A 7,174-nucleotide genomic window follows, 5' to 3' on the forward strand; every position below is an offset into this window, starting at 1 on the left:
ATTCCTATGAAGGCACCAAAGCCCAAAAATGGCCAGAACTAAGTCAAACAGCTTGCACAATTTCGGGTACAAAAACTGCTAGAACTAAAAGTGACCTAAAATTGACCAAATTTTGCACTAAAGGTGCAATCTGTCCAGCTTTAGTAAATTGACCATATCTTGGTCTATACAACTCAGAATGACTTGAAATTTTGCCCAGAGTACAATAAGACATAGAGCTACAATTCTTATGAAGACACCAAAGCCCAGAAATTGCCAGAACCAAGTCAAATAGCTTGCACAAGTATGGGTATCAAAACTGCCTCAACTAATAGTGACCTAAAATTGACCGAATTTTGCACTAAAGGTGCAATCTGTCCAGCCTTAGTAAGTTGACCATATGTTCTATGCAACTCAGAATGACTTGAAAATTTTCCCAGAGTGTAATAAGACAGAAAGCTACAATTCTTATGAAGACACCAAAGCCATGAAATGGCCAGAACGAAGTCAAATAGCTGGCACAAGTACGGGTACAAAAACTATAGAGATATAAGTGACCTAAAATTTATCAAATTTTGCACTAAAGGGGCAATCTGTCCAGCTTTAGTAAATTGACCATATCTTGGTCTATTCAACTCAGAATGACTTCAAATTTTGCACAGTGTGCCATAAGACAGAGAGCTACAGTTCTTATGAAGACACCAAAGCCCAGAAATGGCCAGAACCAAGTCAAATAGCTTGCACAAGTGCGGGTATCAAAACTGCCTGAACTAAAAGTGACAAAAAATTGACCAAATTTTGCACTAAAGGTGCAATCTGTCCAGCTGTAGTAAATTGACCTTATGTTCTATACAACTCGGAATGACTTGAAATTTTTCCCAGACTGCAAAAAGACATAGAGCTATAATTCTTATGAAGACACCAAAGCCCAAAAATGGCAAGAACCAAGCCAAATAACTTGCTTAATTTCGGGTACCAAAACTGCCTGAACTAAAAGTGACGTAAAATTGCCCAAATTTTGCACTAATGGTGCAATCTGTCCAGCTTTAGTAAATTGACCATATCTTGGTCTATACAACTCAGAATGACTTGAAATTTTGCCCAGAGTACAATAAGACATAGAGCTACAATTCTTATGAAGACACCAAAGCCAAGAAATTGCCAGAACCAAGTCAAATAGCTTGCACAAGTATGGGTATCAAAACTGCCTCAACTAATAGTGACCTAAAAGTGACCGAATTTTGCGCTAAAGGTGCAATCTGTCCAGCTTTAGTAAATTGACCATATCTTGGTCTATACAACTCAGAATGACTTGAAATTTCGCCGAGAGTGCAATAAGACATAGAGCTACAATTCCTATGAAGACACCAAAGCCCAGAAATGGCCAGAACTAAGTCAAACAGCTTGCACAATTTCGGGTACCAAAACTGTTAGAACTAAAAGTGACCTAAAATTGACCAAATTTTGCACTAAAGGTGCAATCTGTCCAGCTTTAGTAAATTGAACATATCTTGGTCTATACAACTCAGAATGACTTGAAATTTTGCCGAGAGTGCAATAAGACATAGAGCTACAATTCCTATGAAGGCACCAAAGCCCAAAAATGGCCAGATCTAAGTCAAACAGCTTGCACAATTTCGGGTACCAAAACTGCTAGAACTAAAAGTGACCTAAAATTGACCAAATTTTGCACTAAATTTGCAATCTGTCCAGCTTTAGTAAATTGACCATATCTTGGTCTATACAACTCAGAATGACTTGAAATTTTGCCCAGAGTACAATAAGACATAGAGCTACAATTCTTATGAAGACACCAAAGCCCATAAATTGCCAGAACCAAGTCAAATAGCTTGCACAAGTATGGGTATCAAAACTGCCTCAACTAATAGTGACCTAAAATTGACCGAATTTTGCACTAAAGGTGCAATCTGTCCAGCTTTAGTAAGTTGACCATATGTTCTATGCAACTCAGAATAACTTGAAAATTTGTCCAGAGTGTAATAAGACAGAGAGCTACAATTCTTATGAAGACACCAAAGCCATGAAATGGCCAGAACGAAGTCAAATAGCTGGCACAAGTGCGGGTACAAAAACTATAGAAATATAAGTGACCTAAAATTTATCAAATTTTGCACTAAAGGGGCAATCTGTCCAGCTTTAGTAAATTGACCATATCTTGGTCTATTCAACTCAGAATGACTTCAAATTTTGCACAGTGTGCCATAAGACAGAGAGCTACAGTTCTTATGAAGACACCAAAGCCTAGAAATGGCCAGAACCAAGTCAAATAGCTTGCACAAGTGTGGGTATCAAAACTGCCTGAACTAAAAGTGACCAAAAATTGACCAAATTTTGCACTAAAGGTGCAATCTGTCCAGCCGTAGTAAATTGACCTTATGTTCTATACAACTCAGAATGACTTGAAATTTTTTCCAGACTGCAAAAAGACATAGAGCTATAATTCTTATGAAGACACCAAAGCCCAAAAATGGCCAGAACCAAGCCAAATAACTTGCTTAATTTCGGGTACCAAAACTGCCTGAACTAAAAGTGACGTAAAATTGACCAAATTTTGCACTAATGGTGCAATCTGTCCAGCTTTAGTTAATTGACCATATCTTGGTCTATGCAACTCAGAATGACTTGAAATTTTGCCCAGAGTACAATAAGACATAGAGCTACAATTCTTATGAAGACACCGAAGCCCAGAAATTGCCAGAACCAAGTCAAATAGCTTGCACAAGTATGGGTATCAAAACTGCCTCAACTAAAAGTGACCTAAAATTGACCAAATTTTGCACTAAAGGTGCAATCTGTCCAGCTTTAGTAAATTGACCATATCTTGGTCTATACAACTCAGAATGACTTGAAATTTTGCCGAGAGTGCAATAAGACATAGAGCTACAATTCCTATGAAGACACCAAAGCCTAGAAATGGCCAGAACTAAGTCAAACAGCTTTCACAATTTTGGGTACCAAAACTGCTAGAACTAAAAGTGACCTAAAATTGGCCAAATTTTGCACTAAAGGTGCAATTTGTCCAGCTTTAGTAAATTAACCATATCTTGGTCTTTACAACTCAGAATGACTTGAAATTTTGCCGAGAGTGCAATAGACATAGAGCTACAATTCCTATGAAGACACCAAAGCCTAGAAATGACCAGAACTAAGTCAAACAGCTTGCACAATTTCGGGTACCAAAACTGCTAGAACTAAAAGTGTCCTAAAATTGATCGAATTTTGCACTAAAGGTGCAATCTGTCCAGCTTTAGTAAGTTGACCATATGTTCTATGCAACTCAGAATGACTTGAAATTTTGCCCAGAATGTAATAAGACAGAGAGCTACAATTCTTATGAAGACACCAAAGCCCAGAAATGGCCAGAACTAAGTCAAACAGCTTGCACAATTTCGGTACAAAGCGCTAGAACTAAAAGTGACCTAAAATTGACCAAATTTTGCACTAAAGGTGCAATCTGTCCAGCTTTAGTAAATTGACCATATCTTGGTCTATACAACTCAGAATGACTTGAAATTTTGCCGAGAGTGCAATAAGACATAGAGCTACAATTCCTATGAAGACACCAAAGCCCAGAAATGGCCAGAACTAAGTCAAACAGCATGCACAATTTCGGGTACCAAAACTGCTAGAACTTAAAGTGACCTAAAATTGACCAAATTTTGCACTAAAGGTGCAATCTGTCCAGCTTTAGTAAATTGACCATATCTTGGTCTATACAACTCAGAATGACTTGAAATTTTGCCCAGAGTACAATAAGACATAGAACTATAATTCTTATGAAGACACCAAAGCCCAGAAATTGCCAGAACAAAGTCAAATAGCTTGCATTAGTATGGGTATCAAAACTGCCTCAACTAATAGTGACCTAAAATTGACTGAATTTTGCACTAAAGGTGCAATCTGTCCAGCTTTAGTAAGTTGACCATATGTTCTATGCAACTCAGAATGACTTGAAAATTTGCCCAGAGTGTAATAAGACAGAGAGCTACAATTCTTATGAAGACACCAAAGCCATGAAATGGCCAGAACGAAGTCAAATAGCTGGCACAAGTACGGGTACCAAAACTATAGAGATATAAGTGACCTAAAATTTATCAAATTTTGCACTAAAGGGGCAATCTGTCCAGCTTTAGTAAATTGAGCATATCTTGGTCTATTCAACTCAGAATGACTTCAAATTTTGCACAGTGTGCCATAAGACAGAGAGCTACAGTTCTTATGAAGACACCAAAGCCCAGAAATGGCCAGAACCAAGTCAAATAGCTTGCACAAGTGTGCGTATCAAAACTGCCTGAACTAAAAGTGACTAAAAATTGACCAAATTTTGCACTAAAGGTGCAATCTGTCCAGCTGTAGTAAATTGACCTTATGGTCTATACAACTCAGAATGACTTGAAATTTTGCCGAGAGTGCAAAAAGACATAGAGCTACAATTCTTATGAAGACACCAAAGCCCAGAAATGGCCAGAACTAAGTCAAACAGCTTGCACAATTTCAGGTACCAAAACTGCTAGAACTAAAAGTGACCTAAAATTGACCAAATTTTGCACTAAAGGTGCAATCTGTCCAGCTTTAGTAAATTGACCATATCTTGGTCTATACAACTCTGAATGACTTGAAATTTTGCCGAGAGTGCAATAAGACATAGAGCTACAATTCTTATGAAGACACCAAAGCCCAGAAATGGCCAGAACTAAGTCAAACAGCTTGCAAAATTTCGGGTACCAAAACTGCTAGAACTAAAAGTGACCTAAAATTGACCAAATTTTGCACTAAAGGTGCAATCTGTCCAGCTTTAGTAAATTGACCATATCTTGGTCTATACAACTCAGAATGACTTGAAATTTTGCTGAGAGTGCAATAAGACATAGAGTTACAATTCCTATGAAGACACCAAAGCCTAGAAATGGCTAGAACTAAGTCAAACAGCTTGCACAATTTCGGGTACCAAAACTGCTAGAACTAAAAGTGACCTAAAATTGACCGAATTTTGCACTAAAGGTGCAATCTGTCCAGCTTTAGTAAGTTGACCATATATTCTATGCAACTCAGAATGACTTGAAATTTTACCCAGAATGTAATAAGACAGAGAGCTACAATTCTTATGAAGACACCAAAGCCATGAAATGGCCAGAACGAAGTCAAATAGCTTGCACAAGTACGGGTACAAAAACTATAGAGATATAAGTGACCTAAAATTTATCAAATTTTGCACTGAAGGGGCAATCTGTCCAGTTTTAGTAAATTGACCATATCTTGGTCTATTCAACTCAGAATGACTTCAAATTTTGCACAGTGTGCCATAAGACAGAGAGCTACAGTTCTTATGAAGACACCAAAGCCCAGAAATGGCCAGAACCATGTCAAATAGCTTGCACAAGTGTGGGTATCAAAACTGCTTGAACTAAAAGTGACCTAAAATTGACCAAATTTTGCACTAAAGGTGCAATCTGTCCAGCCGTAGTAAATTGACCTTATGTTCTATACAACTCAGAATGACTTGAAATTTTTCCCAGACTGCAAAAAGACATAGAGCTATAATTCTTATGAAGACACCAAAGCCCAAAAATGGCCAGAACCAAGCCAAATAACTTGCTTAATTTCGGGTACCAAAACTGCCTGAACTAAAAGTGACGTAAAATTGACCAAATTTTGCACTAATGGTGCAATCTGTCCAGCTTTAGTTAATTGACCATATCTTGGTCTATGCAACTCAGAATGACTTGAAATTTTGCCCAGAGTACAATAAGACATAGAGCTACAATTCTTATGAAGACACCGAAGCCCAGAAATTGCCAGAACCAAGTCAAATAGCTTGCACAAGTATGGGTATCAAAACTGCCTCAACTAAAAGTGACCTAAAATTGACCAAATTTTGCACTAAAGGTGCAATCTGTCCAGCTTTAGTAAATTGACCATATCTTGGTCTATACAACTCAGAATGACTTGAAATTTTGCCGAGAGTGCAATAAGACATAGAGCTACAATTCCTATGAAGACACCAAAGCCTAGAAATGGCCAGAACTAAGTCAAACAGCTTTCACAATTTTGGGTACCAAAACTGCTAGAACTAAAAGTGACCTAAAATTGGCCAAATTTTGCACTAAAGGTGCAATTTGTCCAGCTTTAGTAAATTAACCATATCTTGGTCTTTACAACTCAGAATGACTTGAAATTTTTCCCAGACTGCAAAAAGACATAGAGCTATAATTCTTATGAAGACACCAAAGCCCAAAAATGGCCAGAACCAAGCCAAATAGCTTGCTTAATTTCGGGTACCAAAACTGCCTGAAGTAAAAGTGACGTAAAATTGACCAAATTTTGCACTAATGGTGCAATCTGTCCAGCTTTAGTAAATTGACCATATCTTGGTCTATACAACTCAGAATGACTTGAAATTTTGCCCAGAGTGCAATAAGACATAGAGCTACAATTCTTATGAAGATACCAAAGCCCAGAAATAGCCAGTACCAAGTCAAATAGCTTGCACAATTTCAGGTACCAAAACTACTACAGCTAACAGTGACCTAAAATTGGCCAAATTTTGCACTAAAGGTGAAATCTGTCCAGCTTTAGTAAATTGACCATATCTTGGTCTATACAACTCATAATGACTTGAAATTTTTCCCAGAGTACAATAAGACATAGAGCTACAATTCTTATGAAGACACCAAAGCCCAGAAATTGCCAGAACCAAGTCAAATAGCTTGCACAAGTATGGGTATCAAAACTGCCTCAACTAATAGTGACCTAAAATTGACCGAATTTTGTACTAAAGGTGCAATCTGTCCAGCTTTAGTAAGTTGACCATATGTTCTATGCAACTCAGAATGACTTGAAATTTTGCCTAGAGTGTAATAAGACAGAGAGCTACAATTCTTATGAAGACAACAAAGCCATGAAATGGCCAGAACGAAGTCAAATAGCTTGCACAATTATGGGTACCAAAACTATAGAGATATAAATGACCTAAAATTTATCAAATTTTGCACTAAAGGGGCAATCTGTCCAGCTCTAGTAAATTGACCATATCTTGGTCTATTCAACTCAGAATGACTTCAAATTTTGCACAGTGTGCCATAAGACAGAGAGCTACAGTTCTTATGAAGACACCAAAGCCCAGAAATGGCCAGAACCATGTCAAATAGCTTGCACAAGTGTGGGTATCAAAACT

The sequence above is a fragment of the Hevea brasiliensis genome, chromosome 10 (genome assembly GCF_030052815.1).
Source record: "Hevea brasiliensis isolate MT/VB/25A 57/8 chromosome 10, ASM3005281v1, whole genome shotgun sequence".
Classification (NCBI taxonomy): Eukaryota; Viridiplantae; Streptophyta; class Magnoliopsida; order Malpighiales; family Euphorbiaceae; genus Hevea; species Hevea brasiliensis.